We start from the raw sequence: 19,834 nt of genomic DNA on the forward strand, positions 1-19,834 counted from the left end.
ACGGGGTCACAATTAAAACAAAGCCTAAGATAGCCTTATCCGAGACCAGCACCATGAAGGGTAGAGTAGCGGTTCCCAACTAATGTGGGACCTGTGGCAAGCTGCGAATCACTGTTTGCTGAGCTGAAATACACTGCCAGGCCATGCCCCCAGTTGCTAATTGAACTCTGGCTGCTGGAGAGCATAGTTTCTTGTAAGAGGTGTGCGCCTGCATACATGCAAAAAAAATCTGTCCGCCTACTTCTCTGCACAGCAGCACAGTGAGTGGTGTGGCGGGTGAGTAGCGCGGCAGGTGGCTGCCCCGGAGTACTGTGGCTGGAGCCTGGACCACAGTGAGGCTGTCCCTACTGGGGCAGCCTTATTGTGGCTCCAGTTCCATCTCTAGCAACCAGGCTGACTGGGCTACGTGGAGGGTGGCTGTTCAGGTGGCTGGACCCAATGCTGCATGGAGGGCAGCTGTGACAGAGGAGAAACTCCCAGGCATCCCCAGGCCAGTCTCCCAGCCCATTTCTCATGCAGGAGGTGAGGCAGAGGAACCAGCCATCCCACGAGCCCATTTTCCTCCTGCCCATGGTGGCATGGCCAGGCAACTTCCTCCCCACTCAGTGGGAGCCTTCCTCCAGCTCCTCCCAGCACACACAGGGACCTCTGCCACCCAGCCGTGCTGAGCCCTGGGGACTGGCTCAGGGACCCCATGAGGCGGCAGCCAGGGTGGAGCAGGGGTCACCACTACCTACATGGCTGAGGTGGGGTAGAGGGGACAAGGCGGGAGAAGCCCTCCAGGACGGAGTCAGCACCCCACTGCTTTCAGCCCAGCCTCTCCCCGGCGAGGTCCCCTCTTTCGCTCACCCTCCTCGCTCCCTTCTTCCCTTTTCCCTTCCTCCTTCCCCCTGGTTCCCTTAGTGTGTGCATACAGATGCAACGTAAAACACCACATGGCTGCTTAAAATTAATTACCATAATGAATATGCAAATGTCTCTATACCAGTCCACCAAAAGTTTTAGAATGAGTTTGCCGGTCTGCAGTATAAAAAAAAAGATTGGGAATTACTGGGGTAGAGAAATTCCACTGGGTATTGTGGCCACGTGTGTGGGGTGGGGAGGAGGGAGGGGAAGGAGTGAAAACACATAGCAATCAAGAACAGAGAGGAACTGAGGCAAAAAAGCTAAGCTAAGCTGTAACTGGTGAGCATACTATAACCTTACAAAAGGCTAGTGAGAAACCTCTAGTTCAGTTGGGTGAAGAAGCTTGGGGATTCAAAGCTAAAAAAAACCCCCAGCACTATGTTCAGAGAGGCAGTACTTCGTACATTTCTTGTAATTAAACAAAATTATTAGATTCTGTCTCCTTTTACTTCCAGCTGGAATATCTCAGGAGCCCCCAAATTTGACTAGCCATATGGTTTGAAAAGGGACAGTAATATTCATTACAAATAAACAAGTCTTAAATTTGTCAAGGCTTAAGTAAAAATGATAAATCAAGCAAAGGAAAAAATCATTTTTCATTTTCCCTGGACTTACCTGAATTTTCACAAAGAAGCCAGGCTTATTGAAGTAGAAACAATGGATCAATTAAAAACCAAGAGATACACCTGTTCCCTTATAAATGATAGGTTTCTTGTGTCATATGAACCCCCTCACCAGGGAAATCACTTCTCCTGCTGTTTACCATTTCACAGTCTCTCCAAGCAGGATGTCTCACTGCTGCAGCAGGCTAAAGATACTTTAATTTAATTTGTTTTTTTCCCTGTCCACCATGTAATTCAACTGAATCAATAAATCCTAAAATAATATTGGATTAATTTCGTAAACATGTCTGACTCACTAACATAATGGATAGAAATCTTTAGCGTGTATTCATTAACCTCAAAAGGAAAGAATATGTTAATACCATCTATTACTCTAAACACAGAGGGGGAGAAAGTTACAAATTGAATACAATCATATTTTAGAGACATGGTGGCAAGGATGACTCAAAGGGGAGGAAATGGAATCCAATCTGACCTTGCCTATAACCGGAAAGGAGAGAAAGTGACTCTTGAGAGCATTGTACATCTTCAAATTAGTCCTATAGATTTAATCACAATAATTTCTTTTAGGCAACACTATAAAATAGTACCTTTTGAAATGAACACACTTACTGTACAGTTTCCCATTTGCCTTAGGAACATACATTATTGGCAAGAGAATTATGTATCCAAGGCTTTCTATAAACTCAGTTCATAGCAACAGATGGAATTAATACACTGTAGTTACAATACTGACAACTTAATGATCCACTGCACAGGAGTTCTCTAGCATTTCAACAAGCCATGGGGAACAAAAATCAGTTTAATAAAGTGGTGTCAAATCAGCTGAGTGTTGTGAGATTTTCTTAAACCATATGCTCATGCTAGAAAAAAGGCCATTAGTGATAACTCTTAGAAAGACAGATAACACATTTTATTTTTACATTTCTGATGCTAGGCAACATTAACTGCAAATGATAATTCCCAGCATCACTTGGGTACCCAAATGTGTCAGGAAATTACAGATTTCTGGTGACAGAAGGATACAAAGCAATGTATGCACAGATGTCATTGAAATGTTGAGATTCAGAAAGCTCATTTTATTGGCTGAGAAGGACTATGATTAATGGATTGTGGCTGAACAAAGGGAAAAAATTAGTAGGATAAATTTCCTAACCACAAGATTTAGTAGTTGGTGGAATAATCTTAACCAGGAATGTAGTAAAAGCACGACATCCATAATGTAATTAACTGTGAAGTTGGGCACAGCTTGTTTTATTTTTTATGGTTGTGAAACAGGAAGAATAATAATTATGAAAAGAAACTTAAGATAACCTTATGTATATTAGCTTAAAATAAAAATGGAGGCTGTCTTGACTGCTCCTTTATCATACTTCCCAAAGATCAATGGAAAGTTAAAGAGAGAGAGAGAGAGAGACAAAGAAATAATCACCCTCATTTCCTTCTTGCCAAACAACTCCAACAGTGGGGAAAGAGGGCAGGATGTTGAATGGACATGAGCAACAACACGTCTTGAAAAACACCAGTTACAGAAACTGCCTTTTCTTCTTCAAATGATTTCTCATGTCCATCCAACGTAGGTGTCTAAAAACAGTATTTCTGAAAGAGGGAGGAGTTCACTGGTCTGCTGACTGCAACACCACTCTTTCGAAGGTAGCATTTTCTCGGGCTTGTTGCAGGAGGGCATTGTCATACACAAAGGCATGCACTGACAACCATGTTGCAGCCTTACAAATATCCAGGATAGGAACATTGGCTAGGAAGGCCACCAAGGATGTTTGCGCTCTCCTCGAATGAGCCATGACTAATGGGGGCAGCTGAGCTCCTGCACTTGGAAATCCTATCAGTTGGCAGGAGGTTATCCAATAAAAAGTCGCTGTATGGATACTGAAAGCCCTTTCATCTGCTCAACGAAGGTGACAAAGAGCTCTAGAGAGTTTTGAAACTGCTTTGTTCTGTCAATGTAGAATGTGCAAACATCCAGGGCTTTCAGCTACCACTCCTCAGTGATCATGAAGCAGATATCCTGAACCTTACTGAAGGTGGAGACTACCTTAGGTAGCAAAGAAGGGTGGGGTCACAGCTGTACTTTGTCTTTAAAGAACACCACATATGGGGGTCCCAAGACCAAGGTCTGCAACTAGAAGACACCACTAGCTGGTGTAACAGCCATGAGAAAAGCACCTTCCAGGAGAGGTGTAGAAAGAAACATGTGGTCATTGGTTTGAAGTGTGGCCCAGTAAGCTTAGAGAGGACCAGAGTAAGGTCACATTGAAGAACAGGTGGCCATAAATGCAGGAAGAGACTCTTGTGGCCTAGGAGAAACCTAACCATCATGTCGTGGGAAAATACAGACTGGCCTTGGATTGCCCAGTGAAAAGCCGGGATCACTGCCAAGTGACAGAGCTAAACCTTCCTCCTACAAGTGGAGAAGATAATCAAACAGTCTGGATGTGAGTCTCAGCAGGAGCAAGGCCACACTGCTGAATCCACTTACATCTGCCTAGTCAACTTGCTGAACTGCATCCGCACAGGAGTGCTCCTCTGCTGTCAGCCATGTTGCAAGGTGAAGTGACAGTAGGTCCAGGGGAAGAAGGCAGCCATGATCCTGAGAGAGGAGGTCTGGGCAGAGCAGCAGAGGGCACGGGGGTAGGAGGCACACCATGAGGCTTAGCAAAGAGGCATACCAATGCTGGCATGATGAGAAGGACTCTGGATCTGTCCTGCTTAGCCTTGCCCAGGACCCTGGGGATGAGAGGGATCAGAGGAACCACATATAACAGGGCCACTGGATGAGGAAGGCATCTCCCAGGGACCCCTCATCCAGTTGGCACCTGGAGCAGAAGCGGTGACACTTCATCGAGGGTGCTGTGGCAAAGAGGTCTACCTGGAGAGCGCCTCACTTCTGGAAGAGCATGGCAGCAATTTGTAGATAAAGCAGGGAGAGAAGAGCTCATGGTGAGAGGAAAACTCCTTTGTTCAGGTTTCCTGTGTGCACGAGGTGACAGGCCACCAGATGAAAGCCATGTAGGATGCAAAAGTACCAGTGATGGATCACCGCCTGGGACAGCACACCCAACCAGGGGTCCCCCAGCAGTTGTCATAAAACATGTTATGTGGAGGGCATGTTGTCTGTGAACTCCCTTACCACTTTGCCTGCCAGGTGAGGGAGGAAGACATCCCTGCAAGCCACTCACAGCTCCTTGATGTTTATATGGAGGGGGGATTCCTGCATGATCCACGTATCCTGGGTCTGGACATCACCCAGATGGATGCCCCAGCCCAGATCTGAGGTGTCCAATACCAGCTCAAGAAAGTGGGGAGGGGCTCGGAACAGTGCTCCTGCCAAAATGTTGCCGAGACCATCCACTAGGTGAGAGAATCAAGTCCTGAAGCCAGTACCATTATCACCCTATCCCGAGGTGTCTGGAGAGGGTATAGACCAATACCAGCCATAGCTGGAGGGGACGCATACGTAGCCTGGATTATTTAACTATGTAAGTGGATGCCACCACGTGCCTGAATAACTGAAGACATACCCTGGCCGCAGTGGTCAGCAAAGTGTGCAGGCAGTTCATGAAGTCTATGAGGTCATGAAACCTGTCTGGAAGGAGGAAGACCTGGGTCAGTGTCAAGCCCAGCACTGCACCTATAAACTCTGAGTTGTATTGACACTAACTGTGCCTTTTCTGCATTTATCAACAGGACAAGACATAGGTGGAGCAGAAGATCCATCTGCATGCGGACATTCAAGTAGGAATCCTCTTTGACCAGCCAATTGTCCAGGTAAGGATCTGAGATGGGCAGCCACCACTGACATACATTTGGTAAAAACCTGAGACTCCTTGGCAAGGCCAAATGGGAGGACTGCAAATCGGTAGTGGTTTGCATCCACCATGAAGCACAGGAAACCTCAGTGACCTTCGAAAGTGGCAATGTGAAAGTAAGCATCCTTAAGACTGAGGGTGATGTACCAGTCTCCTAAATCCAGAAAGGGAGTAATAGAGGCCAGAGAGACCATACAGAACGTGAGCTTCATCAGGTAACGGTTCAATCGTCACAGGTCCAGAATGGGCCAAAGCCGCCCCCTCCTTAGCCTTGAGGTGAAAAAGTAGTGGGAATAAAACCCTTGGTTCCAATAGCCCTGTGGAATCTTGTCCATTGCCTCCTGTTTGAATAATCTCTCACTTTATTGCTTAAAGAGTATGTTGTGAGAAGACGACCAAGAAGGGCATGGAGGAATAAAGGACAGCTGGAAGATAGAGACTCATAGAGTCTCATAGACTCATAGACTTTAAGGTCAGAAGGGACCATTATGATCATCTAGTCTGACCCCCTGCACCGTGCAGGCCACAGAATCTCGCCCACCCCTCTTAGAATAATCCTCTCACCTATGTCTCAGATAGTGAAGCCTTCCAATACTTTGAAGGCCCCAACATGCAGAGAGTCCTTCAGCTGTGATCTGTGCCCAATGCTACAGAGGAAGGCGAAAAACCTCCAGGGCCTCTGCCAATCTACCCTGGAGGAAAATTCCTTCCTGACCCCAAATATGGCGATCAGCTAAACCCTGAGCATGTGGGCAAGACTCACCAGCCAGACACCCAGAAAGTTCCCTATAGCAACTCCTATCATCCCTCCATTGACCTATTTCCAACTGGAAATGAATGGTCAATTAGTTACCAAGATCATGTTATTTCATCCAACCATCCCCTTATCATAGAATCAGAACTGGAAGAGACCTCAGAAGGTCGTCAAGTCCAGCCCTCCGCTCTAGGCAGGACCAATCCCATCTAAATCAACCCGGCCAGGGCTTTGTCAAGCCGAGACTTAAACACCTCTAGGGATGGAGACTCCACTACTTCCCTAGGTAACCCATTCCAATGCTTCACTACCCTCCTAGTAAAATAGTTTTTCCTAATATCCAATCTGGACCTCTCCCACCACAACTTGAGACCATTGCTCCTTGTTCTGCCATCTGTCACTACTGAGAACAGCCTCTCTCCATCCTCTTTGGAACCTCCCTTCAGGAAGTTGAAGGCTGCTATCAAGTCCCCCCTCACTCTTCGCTTCTGCAGACTAAACAGACCCAAGTCCCTCAGCCTCTCCTCGTAGGTCATATGCTCCAGACCCCTAATCATTTTGGTTGCCCTCCGCTGGACCCTCTCCAATGCGTCCGCATCCTTTTTGTAGTGGGGGGCCCAGAACTGGACACAATACTCCAGATGTGGCCTCACCAAAGCCGAATAAAGGGGAATAATGACATCTCTGGATCTGCTGGCAATGCTCCTCTTAATGCATCCTAATATGCCATTAGCCTTCTTGGCTACAAGGGCACACTGTTCACTCATATCTAGCTTCTCATCCACTGTAACCCCCAGGTCCTTTTCTGCAGAACTACTACTTAACTGGTTGGTCCCCAGCCTGTAACTATGCTTGGGATTCTTCCGTCCCAAGTGCAGGACTCTACACTTGTCTTTGTTGAATCTCATGAGATTTCTAGTGGCCCAATCCTCCAATTTGTCTAAGTCACTCTGGACCCTATCTCTGCCCTTAAGCGTATCTACCTCTCCCCCTAGCTTAGTGTCATCTGCAAACTTGCTGAGGGTGCAATCTATCCCCTCATCCAGGTCATTAATAAAGATATTGAACAAAACCAGTCCTAGAACCGAACCTTGGGGCACTCCACTAGAAACCGACCTCCATCCTGACATCGAACCGTTGATCACTACCCGCTGGGCCCGGCCTTCTAGCCATCTTTCTATCCATCTTACCGTCCATTTATCCAATCCGCATTCCCTTAACTTGCTGGCAAGAATATTGTGGGAGACCGTATCAAAAGCCTTGCTAAAGTCAAGGTATATAACATCCACTGACTTTCCCATGTCCACTGAGCCAGTTACCTCATCATAGAAGCTAATCAGATTGGTCAAGCACGACTTGCCCTTTGTGAATCCATGCTGACTATTCCTGATCACTTTCCTCTCATTCAAGTGTCTCAAAATGGATTCCTTTATGATCCCTTCCATGATTTTTCCAGGAACCGAGGTAAGACTGACCGGCCTATAGTTCCCTGGATCGTCCTTCTTCCCTTTTTTGAAAATGGGCACTACATTTGCCTTTTTCCAATCATCCGGGATTTCGCCCGATCTCCACGACTTTTCAAAGATAATGGCCAAAGGCTCCTCAATGACATTTGCCAACTCCTTCAGTACCCTTGGGTGCATTAAGTCTGGACCCATGGATTTGTGTACGTTTAGTTTTTCTAAATAGTTCCTAACCTGTTCTTTACCCACCAAGGGCTGTCCATCTTCTTCCCATCTTGCGTCGCTTAGCACAGAAGTCCAGGAGCCGACCTTGTCCGTGAATACAGAGGCAAAGAAAGCATTGAGTACTTCAGCTTTCCCCACATCCTCTGTCACTAGGTTACCTCCTTCATCCATTAGGGACTGCACACCCTCTCTGATCACCTTCTTCTTGTTGACATGCCTGTAGAAACCTTTCTTGTTATCCTTCACATCCTTAGCCAGTCGCAACTCCATTTGCGCTTTCGCCTTCCTGATAACCCCCCGGCATTCTCGAACTATACATTTAAGCTCCTCCCTAGTCATTTGTTCCATCACGCTTATGACCCAGTAGTCAGTAGCGATAGAGTGCCAAAGCCAGAAGGGCACAGGTTGTGTGAAAAGGTCACCGGGCAGGATCTGGTGGTGTAAGAGGTACATCGTCTTGAGGCAGACTTCAGACAGGAGTCAGGCTACATGGAGGAGCAAGACTTGGATAGTGTCTTTCTAAACTCCTTATATTTACTCTGCCCCAAATCCCGTTGAGGCAGGGAAGGCTGAACCAATAGGGTTTAAGATCAGAACTTCTTCTGAGCCAGTCCCAGAACATAGAGGCCAAGGGTGCGGAGGGTTGTGCAGGTGTGCTTTAGTCTGTGGAGTTTCTGTTCTGCAAAACAGAGCCACTCCATCGAAGGGGAGATTCTGTAGGGACTTCTGCACCTCAGGCAAGATTCCTGAGAGAAACAGCCACAATCCAATCTGTATGGAAATGGCCAACGCCATGGACTGAACCGCCATGACACATGGCCTTTAATGCAGCCCTTATAGCCATTGCCCCTACTTCCAATGCCCTAAACTCCTTTGTGTCCTCCAAGAGAGGACCCAGACTTGGTGATATCCCATTAAATTAACATGTGGCAGGCTATAAAGGCCTGGTGATTCATCACCTGAAGCATTAAGCTGGAAGACCAATAAAGCTTTCTCCTGAATAAGTCGAAGCTCTTTAAATCTTTATTTTTGGAGTCACCCTAGGCTGGCATTACCACTCCCAGTGGTTAGCTTCCAAAACCAGGGAGTTAGGAATTGAGTAGGAGTACAAATACTCATGTCCCTTCACCAGAACAAAATATTTTCATTCTGCCCTTTTAGCTATAGGGAGAATGGAGCAGGGCATTTGCAACAAGGCCTTGATGATCTTGGCAACCCCATTGTGGAGGGGTAAAGCCACCCTGGCCCTGGCTGATAGATCCAGTCCCTGAAAAGTGTAACCTCCAGCTCCTCAAGTTCCTCCACTTGAAGTTTTAAGATGGTAGCCAGCTGCTTGAGGAAGTCCTGGGACAGAAAAAAGGAAAATTAATCCACAATACAAGGTACTTACCTTATTGTACAGTATCTATGAAGGCTCAAACTGGAGTGGGAGAAAACAGTCCCCCAAAAAGTCAAACTATACCTGTGCCCAAGAGTGCTCAAAGGCCCCAGTTCCCTCCCTACCCCCGGTCCTACCCAGTCCCAGAGTTTAAGTGGGGGGGCCTCAACAAGAAAAACATTGAGATCCCCTGACTTATGTTGGCCATAGATACAGATATCCTGCCAGATACCTATTTTTTGTATAAACCTCATCTTCTCAAACATTTTAAATACCACCAATGGGATGTTGTGTGCATGATTTTAGCAATGTGAGAACTAATTTGGAGGCATGACACACTGACACTAAGTTTCATGTTCACATCAGTCCCTTCTGTGTTTGGAGAAAAAAAAATCATCAAGTGTTTTGCACTGATGTGTCTAAATCAGTCCCAATTAAAATTCCTGTTTACATTGATCGTACTTTACTTACATTTTGTGCTTTATCTCCAGTGTCTCCCAAGTATACATTTTCTTCTTTTTGGTGAATGAACTACTGAGAAAATACCTTCTTGCAGAGTAGCAGCAGTAAAATTTGTTGACCACATGATAAAACAAAATACTCTGCGTGTAGAAACATTTTATGCAAGGATTTCAAAGCACAAACAAATTAAGTTTCATAATGCCAAAGTGAGGTAGGTAGTTAGCCCAATTTTACAGATAGGTACATTTTACACAGAGTGATTCATTGGTGAACCTTGCTGTAGCTCTACTAAACATTCTAGCCTTTGCAATTTTTCACTTTACCTTGGTTCCATTAACCGTCACTCTAAATCAGATTGGTATGTTTCTTTAGAAATCGGAAGAAAACAAGTTTCTGGCTTAACCCAGAAATGAACCATTTTCATAACTTTGCAGGATGATGGAATGAGGACATTTAAGCAGGAGAAAAGTGAACAAGACACTTCTATTCCCTTTATTCTCAATAAAGAAAACAAAGGACTAAGGACCTAGGAAAAGTTGTACCACTTTATGCCAAAGTAGTTAAAGCAGTAAAACATAATATAACATTTATATTGGCATGAAGGCACTCTGTTCTGACTCATTCCCATATGGGAAAGGGAGTAAGTTATACTCATATAAGGCATCTTTATATTAGTATAACTACATCTGTACCAAGGCTTGCTCAAGTATAAAATCGTATTAGAAAAAAATTGTTACACAAATACAAAATGTGTGTGTAGATGATGCCTAAAACTTTTCTTTTAAATGCACTTCTAGAAAGTGTGGGAAGTTGCAGACAAGTTACAGCAAATTAATCTGTAATAAAGAAATAACTAATGTCTTACTCAGAAAGGGGTTCTTTTTTTCAGTCATGATGATTGTGGGTCATTTTGAGAAACCGTTTAATACAGCAAGCACATCCATCTGTCCTCAGGATGACACCACTGTCATGAGCCAGACAGTATTATTTATAGTGATGGGTTCTATTAAAAAGTCTCCAGAATGCAGCAATGAAATACAGCAGGTCATTAGCAAGCATGCAAAAGATAAGAAAAAAATTAATCCAAACTGTAACCCTAAATAGTTTCTTTTCCAAGTTCCTTTCAGTACCAGTAATATGAATTTGAATCTCAGATATTTACCACAAAAAACACTATTTACTATTACAGCCATACTATTTCTACTTCAGGTTGTGATCTCAACTCTAAGCATTTAAGCAAGAACTGGTGCAATTAGTATTTGTCTGCAGATAGTGAAGGAAAATTCAAGGAACCGGATTGGCAATTCAGTATGTGCCATTTTTCTGGTCTAGACATTGTTGAGCCAATGCCCCCAGCTTAGAGTTAGGGGCTTCTCTGCTGCTGTGATACACCTCCCAGGTGCAGATCATAGGGACCTGTGTGCTGGACAATTACATTTTCCCTTTAATTCCCTATGCACTTCCCATTGTTATGGTCATCTATACAATGATATTTTGTTCTGGTCCAATGCTCATGACTTCAAAGGAAATCTTTCCATTTACATCACTAATGTAACAGCCCTCAAACACTTGCTGTTAAACTTGTTGTCATGGATGCATAGTACTCAGTGTACCAATTGCAAGGACATGCCATATGCTTTATGATCCTTCATGATAAAATACAATCTAGGAACAATATAGCAGTCTAAAGGATGAAAAACATGCAGTGTCTTATTTTTCATTCACACAGTTTGCAGGATTTCTGCCATTAGAAATAAAGATTTCAAAAAAAACAAAACAAAAAAAAATGAGTTCAGAGTAATCTCATACTATACATATTACCTGTCTTTGTGATAATACAAAAATGTTTACCTAGTTTAAAAAAGTATTTTTTTCTTTATCATCTTCTTGGAAAGACCCACACAAATAAGCGGAGAAATGGGACTATACAAAATAAACTATTTTAGATCAGAGTTACGAGCAGTCTTAAACTAAAGGCCAAGAACACTGGTCTTAGTTGTTTCATGCTGCAATGACTTGATAGTGAACAACTCTGCTTGTTCTTGCATATTAATTTGGCTTTTGCAGAGAAGGTTGCAGATTGCTCCACTTATAACAGCCCACGTACAGTAGTCCACCAGTCATGAGTGATAATTTGTGACAAAGCAGTGGGATTTGTCATTTCAACTGTAAAACATTGAACAAACAGGATATTGATAATTTTGTGTCACTAGATTTTTCAAGTAGTACAATACAAGCAAACATTTCTGAGCATATTAAGAATTTGATGAAAGAGGCCTTAAAGCAATTTTATTTCTAATCTTCCAATTTTTATGGAGCATATAATTTCAAGTGTTAATTTGTGATATAACTGAGCCAGGCCCTTCAAAGATATTTTGTATAGTAGCATAGATAGGGCAATATTCTGCACTTCTGTGGAGTTTTGTACAAAACAATGTATTTTGCAGGTGCACAACAGCCAGACCGCAGGGTCTACAAAAGTTTGCTACAGACCCATACTAGCCTTGCTACAGTCTTATGCTCTGATGTTATCAGGTAGAGGTATTATGGCCCTATGCAAACTACAAATTTAAAAAGCTGAGTGGAAACTACTGAGCTATGTTGATTCTATTGAGGCTGTACCTATTGATGCAAGAGCGAGCACTCACATCACCCTCTCACTTCTGGATCGTTTTCCCACCTGAGCACGAATTTTTAAAGAACCGAGGTCACTGACTTGCGATCAGTATACACATGAATAGTCCCACTGCAGGATAAAGGCCTAAGTATAGCAGGATTAATAATTCTTGTCCCGGCCTGGCAGAGTTCGGTCAGACGTATTGACTGGAAACCAAAAGTTCTGTTAGTGGGGATTGGGGTCTGGGATGCAGGGAAGTGGCAGCCCACATGGCAGCATGTGTGCATGACTCAGACGGCCCTTTTGAGGAGCTCAGTTGAAGGGCTGCGTAGAGGACAGTATAAGGGGGCCGTGACAAGTGGGGTAAGCGACTCCCAGAGGGCATGGAATGTTCTCTAGAAGGAAAGGAACATGAGGTGAAGAGCCAACCAGACCTTTTACTGCCCATGCTCCCTGGGTGGGGGAAGGCTTGAGTGGGTGGGAAAAGGGCTGCTGGGCAGGCAGTTCTGAGGGAGGTGAAGAGGTTGGTGTGAAGAAGGGCCATGTCCTAACTTGGCAGTGGGGCTGCCTGGCTGTTCCTGTGTGACTGCAGCACTCTTCTGAACTGCACTACCAATGGCCTATTGAAGCTGGGTTTGCCAGTCCCTTGGAGCTGCTTTTTGCTGCAGTTACCCAAGATTTAAAGACAGGCCCACCAAAGTGGGGGAGAGGGGAGGCAAAGGAGGCAGTTGACCCAGGGCCCAGCAATTCCAGTCACTGCTGCTGCTGCTACTGTGCAGCGGCCAGAACCCTGGGCCCTTTAAATCACTGCCAAAGTGCTGCACGCACCATGCGGCTCTGAGAGCTGGAGGGGTCAGTATGCTACAGGCGGTGCAGAGGGCTGGCAGCTCTGACCATGCCTTCCACCCAAAGTCCCACCCCTTCTGAGAGCACAGTCAGTCCCCCGCCACGATTTGCCCAGGGCTCAGGAGGCTGTCAGCACTCCTATTTAGAGAGGTGCTACTGGGACTAGAATCTGCTTGTTATGTATTAAACCAGCAGAGGGCTTGGCAGATTTTATATAGGGGAAAAGGTCAGATGGAGGGAGAGAGGAATGAGTGTGCACAGAGCCTCAAAAGAAGATATATTTTAGTTGTAAAATATTCCCTTCCCCCCTTTAACAGCAGTCACATTTTATTGCAAATGAAAAGGCTAGTGGGGTTTTTGCTACAGCAAGGTTTTCAAGAAGCTGACAGGTTATCTACCAATCTGTGGTTTTTCAGTAGCATGGGTGATGAACTCAGACCCCTTTCACATTATTTCTTACATTGTTGTTTTAAACTCTATACATTGCAGAATATACTTTTGTTTGCAACACCTGAGAGCATTTGCAACCTCCCTTTCTAAAACAGTAATATCTAATGCAAGAAATCCTCACACTCATAACAGGACAACATTTTCCATGCTTTATCTGATCCCTTTTGATCCATGTAAATACACAGTTATTTATTACATATACACAGAATTATTGCTGGTGGTTTATGGTAGACTATTTGTTCAAGGAAATATTTTATAGCACACCTTGTCTTGATTTCTACACATTGCCAAGGGGAATAACTATTTAATATTACTGCTAAAATACTTATTAAAATGGGTTTTATTTATTTAGATCAATATTTTAAGATTACATGAGGAAGAAAAGTAGATACTAGAAAAAACACGAAAATGTGGAATGAATAAACAGCATCCTCAAAACTTCCCTTGCTAGTTAGATAGCCCAGATGAAAGCTGCAGTGGCAATCTATCAATAGCCAAAGGGCTGCATATAGATAGATAATACAGAGCATACTGCAGCCACCTTTACTACTAGTTCTGGTGCAGTCTGCTGAAATTACAGGTCCCACTTTATATAGAGATGAAAAATTATAATTTAATGAAATGCATTTCCTGGGGTTGCGCGTAACAAAGCAAATTATTGTTTAGTGTGTATCATGGATAATTGTGGGATAAGGGCAATTAGCCAACATTCCTTAGAAATGCTATCTCCAATACTTAAAATTCTACATATGTTACATTAAGTTACACACAAGTCTTTATCAGAGACAGCCAATAAGGTTTTTTTTTTTTTACTTTTATTTGTCAGACTTTTTAGTAAAATACTAGGCTAACTTAACAAAAGACTTAGGCCCCTTTATATTAGGCAAGAGGTGACAATAGGAAGGCCAGTGAAACCTGGTACACTCCCTTAGATAAACTAAACTATGGCACTTATTACTATCCTTGAAGGAAGCAATCAGGTCTACACATGGATTTCTGACTTTTAGTATCAGTGATATTAGTAGGAGCTCCTTTAAGTAGATTTACAGCTTTGATACAGATTAAGGTTCTGGTTAATACAAGCAGTTAATTTGGCATTTTGGCCTGTTACTATCCAAAGTAAACTAGAGTAATGTAAAAATCACAAAACATATTGTCATTATAGAACACTAACATTTGCTTTCTCTATTCATCAGCAGATACATTTTTTTATACACCTGACCTTTTTTGTTTAAAAAAATATGAACTTCAGCTTTGTCATCATATTTGATTGTTTCTGTAAAAAAATAGACCAAACAAATCGCTGAACACTGCAATATTTCAAAAGGGTCAATATATACAATTTCTACAGGCAAGAGTGGTTTTTCAGTAAGGCTATAAAGTTTCCCTCTTCCCCTCTCTCATAAGATACTTACATGTCGTTCTTAATTTATTAACTGCTATTAAAATTATCAGAATACTATTCTGAGTAAAAGGAATGTATCCATAAGGGAACATTTAAGGCGATTAACATGTTTTCCAGTTTTTAAAAATTCCATAGAGTCAGACCATCTTCAGAGTTACTTCAAAAACATCTGACTACCAGAGCCAGTCAGGGAAAATTCTGCCTTATCTGTGAATTTCAAGTGTCTTCACAATGGGAAGTTTTTCCTGTCACTATAGCAACTGCAGGGAGATCATATCTTCTCTCAGACTAGGCTTAGGACCTCCTCTTAGGAAGAGCTCCCCAGAATTACAGTATTTTCAGCTTTGGAAGATAACTATATAAAAGTTTAAAAAGCTATTCAATTGAAACCTTTTGCAGCAGAGCCTGACATGAATTTTAGGATTTTCCTGGAGCAAAAATGAAAAATTGTGGTTTTGCAGGAAGAAAAAAACCGCTTTCCAACCTCTTTCCAACCAGCTCTACCATGTTATACACATGGGTTGGTTTTTTTTGTAATTTTTTAAAAAAGCCAATAGGAGTGTTCCCAACTAACTGCCTCCCAACCTCATCACTATTCATTGACTTGAATGCAATAATGATCAATCACCATTTTTGTGCATTATCAGTTGTAGACTACTTCTTTGCAATGGGCCTGCGTAAGTGTTAGTATTCAAAACTAAAGGGTCAATGCTTTAAAAGTTTGTACTCAAGCTCGCAAGTGAGCCATGTTTCAAATGTGATAATTCTCCTGCTTACTCGTAGATTGCACAACACCAGAAGCAATACTGTCTCACAAGCTTCTGCTCTACCTTCTAATTTGCATTTGCTTAGGATCAGAGAATCTACTACTTTATAGTTTCAGAGCATTAATCTATGGCAAGGATAGTTAAGGTCCACAAGCAACGGTAGTTTAGTGGTATGGTTGGTATGCACCTGTAAAACAGTTTTTTTCAGCAAAGCGGCAACCACAGAAATTGGAAGAAAAAAAATAGCAGCCAGCTTATGTTACCATATTACTTCCCTCTCTTCTGAAATAGATGTGGCTTTGGATAACTTAAAATAGATGCTGAAGTTTTGTGGGGGCTGCAATTGCCCTTCTATTTGCTCGCTCAAAACCGTATTTCTGAAGCTTTTTAACAAATGGTTTGTACACCCTGTATAGCATAACAAGGCAAGGAAAGACGTGCATTCCTTTCGTGTGAAGGGAGAGATGATAATGCATTTGTGAATACCTGCATACAAGCATAAGTCCAAAAAGAGAATACTCTGTATTGAAAATGCTGCTGCTTATAGCAGAAAACAAAGGTTTCTCTGGATTCTTCTCCTGAAAATAGCTTCACTATAAGCAAGAATGTTTATTTTCCTATTTTAAAGTTTTGGAACAATAATGCTGTAATGGCATATTTCAATATTTTCCTCCTAGAATATTCATCTGATTATATTTAACATGCTCAGGACTGAGTTGCTGTATTGAAGTCTTACCAATCTGTTAGTTTCACAAGCTACTCCTTCAGCTGGTTAACTATGTCCTTTATTAAGGAGACTACACAGCAGGATTAATTTAAGGCAGAGTATTAAGATCTTCAAGCAGGTTTTTCAAGGAACTTCTACTGCATCTTAATCACAGCATGAAACCCAGTGAGGAACATGTTTTTTTTTTTGTTTTGTTTAATAAGGCATTTTGTTTTCTGCAAAGAATCACGTGTGATATTATATCCCCATTCTCACATAATTCTAGGAATCTTCTTTGAGAGTCCAAGCTCTCACCCAAAACTCCAGCTTTAAAGATTTCTTCTTCCCTTCAAGCTCTCACCCAAAACTCCAGCTTTAAAGATTTCTTCTTCCCTTCAGAGGAATAGAGAGGAGGGAATCTCTCAAGAGAGGGTTTCCATCTTTGTTCTTATCCCTTTAAGAGCTAGCTGTAAGCAACAGTCTTCACTAGTCACTTGGTCAAACACCTCATGGAAAAAAGTGTGAGGGGAAGAGTGCATTATTAGGCAGATTGTAAAGACACTCTGCAGGTGTATACCCTGAGTGTTTCCCTAAAGAAAACAGTAGACACTTTATAACCTCTTGGAGAACTCCTGGAGAGTGGAAGAGGTAGGTCCATCTTCTAGAGCAAGAGATCTGATTCACATGCTCCCTGCTGCTGGGGCTGCTCGAGTGAGTGGGAACTTACTGGGAGCATTAATTGCTGCCTGGTAGCCATGGGAAAACCTCTTCCCAGAGATTATGGGGTCTCTAGAGAAACTTTCCTATTCCTGCAGATTCGAAAGCCAGCAGGAATCTCATGCCTAGGGGATATGGTAGATTTGTTCAAACCTATTGCAAGGAGAATAGTACAACACACATCTACACTTCCTGTCACATACCACTCATTCTGGCATGGTCTCAGTGAAGGGAACTTCACTGTCTCAGTGTAAGTGGGGGAATGGTCCCACTATTGTGGGGAACTCTCCTGGATTCTATACTACCCTGGTGAAATGGACCAGCAAAAGGATCTGAGTCCCTGCTCCTACATTTTAGGAGGCCTCCCTGATCCTGAGGGCTCCCCTTCCACTCTCCTGAGTAGCGGAGTCCTCAAAATCCCAACAAGTCTAGGCCCAGGTTTTCTGGGGCTGAATCCCCAACCTTGTAGTCACTTGGGGCAAGGGCTAGGGTGTCCCCACTCCGGCGTGTTCTCTTCACACTGCATGCTTTCTTGACCCAGTGATCATTTCATACAGTTCTAAGCAAATACAATTTATTAAACAGCAACTGATTAAAAATAAAAGAATAAAGAAAAAACTAAAAAGGTGAAATGAGAACACACAGTCCTGCTCTGTAGCATGGGGACATCACAAACAGCAGTTTTCAGAGTGTAAGGACAATTCACAGTCTGTTCCTTATACGGCCCAGGGCTCTCTCTCAGGCTCTGGCTGTGCTATGGGGGGGGGGGGGGGGGGGCGGCTGCAGGTTGGACATGCTTGCTCTGGCAGTGACCAGACGACTTTAGGCTCTAAGTGGCAGGACCCCTTGCCCAGTTGGCGTTACAATCCCTCTCCAAGTCTGGCCTGCAGGGCCTCTTGGCTGGTGGTGTCTCCCTGCCCAGAACCTCTTTCCCCCCCCACTTCACTGGTCCCAGCTGCTCAACACACCCAGCTGCAGACTGTACTGCTTTGCCAGCCTCCAGCTCCTTGTGTTGCTTCTCTAACCCCTTTGGCTTTCAGGTCACTGCAGGTCTGCTTCTCACCACAGGGTCTGCACTCCTTGGGCTCCATGTGTCTGGCTCTGACACTGCAGGTCTACTTCTTAGCACAGGGTCTGTGCTCTGTGGGCTATATGGGCCTCTGGCTCTGACACTGCAGGTCTGTCTCTCAACCCAGCTTGTTCTTCTTAGTGCCCTCTCCTTTTCTCAGCGAGATCCAGAAAATCCCAGCTCACACAGAGGATGGGACCTGGCCTCCTAATTTCCTCATTGACCGGTTGGACAGGCCAATCAGGCTGAACTGGAGTGTTGGCCTCTTTCCATTGTCCCTGGGGTCTGTCATCTCATGGCCCTGATTTCTCACAGACTCTTCCCTTTTTGGTACTGGCCTATTTGAAATCATGGGAAGGTGGGCGGGCAAAGCCCGCCCACGTTTTTTGGTACTGGGAGCTGGCCAACCAAAAGACTCCCACTGAGTTTTGGTAATGGGCTAACAGTCCCCTTATATCAGCACTGAATCTGAATGGAGCCAGTTCTACTTCTGTCTGCCATTTCTGAGGGGAATAGGATGAAAGCTTTCAAGAGGGCAAACAATATTTTTTAAAATTTAGCCATTTTTTGAGTACGAAAAAAATTGAAGCCACGGAATAAACTAGTTTAAAAATATTTTAGAGGTCCTCTGCAAGCTCTGCTCCAGGGAGATCCGGGATTTGTGCATGGCCTGCTTGGAGGCAGAAAATTTTGGAGAGGGCTTCCTGTGGGGCCCTGTCTCAGAGCAAAGTTTGGGTACGCCTCTGGTTGCCAGGTACAGGAATGCCTGATTGTGAAGACTGACATGTAGTGGGCTCAGAATGACATCACTGATAGCTCCTAGCTTAAAACCTCACCATCCAAAAAATAACTTCCCCTACAAGGAAACTAACACACAAAAGCAAAATACTCCCCTGCTCCCCCAAAAAAACCATTCACCACCAATCAAAAAAAAAGTCAGTTTTTACTTTCCAAGAAGAGGAGACCCAGGGTATGTCTACACTGCAGTCCTCTTTCAAGAAAGGAATGCAAATGAAGCTGAGCAAAATTGCAAATGAAGTGTGGGAAATTCAAATCCCCGCTTCATTTGCATAATCGCATCCAGGCACTATTTCAAAATACCCTAATTAAAAAAACGCTTTCTAGGTGAGGTTATTTCGAAAGAGAACCCTTCTTTCGAAATTACCCTTAGTCCTTATAAAATGAGGTTTAAGGTTAATTTCGAAAGAAGGGTTTTCTTTCTAAATATCCTCACCTAGACAGCGTTTTTTTCAAAATAGGGTATTTTGAAATAGCGCCCGGACGTGATTATGTAAATGAAGCATGAGAAATTCAAATCCCCGCTTCATTTGCAATTTAATTCCTCTGCATTTGCATTCCTCTCTTGAAAAAGGAATGCAGTGTAGACATGCCCCCAGAGTCTCCATGAAGTTCATGAAGAACTTTGCTAGTTTTACACAGTAGAGGCTCTAATACTACGCTGACAGGAAGCAGCATTGGTATATACATAAACACACAGTATGTATAGTGTAAATATTCACTGCTTCTATCATGAAAGGTGAGGTGACCTTGCCAACAAGAGCTTAGCAGTACACACTAACCCTAAACTTGTCAGGAGTGACTGTCCTCTGAGGTAGCTG

At 43.5% G+C, this 19,834-nt stretch overlaps 1 protein-coding gene across 1 annotated transcript in view; it reads right to left on the bottom strand.

Annotated features, from left to right (window-relative positions):
- CD226 (CD226 molecule) overlaps window positions 1–19,834 on the bottom strand; it is a 92,258-nt gene that overhangs the window by 67,939 nt on the left and 4,485 nt on the right. The window lies entirely within an intron of this gene.

The sequence above is a fragment of the Pelodiscus sinensis genome, chromosome 2 (assembly GCF_052426305.1).
Source record: "Pelodiscus sinensis isolate ZL-2025 chromosome 2, ASM5242630v1, whole genome shotgun sequence".
NCBI lineage: Eukaryota > Metazoa > Chordata > Testudines > Trionychidae > Pelodiscus > Pelodiscus sinensis.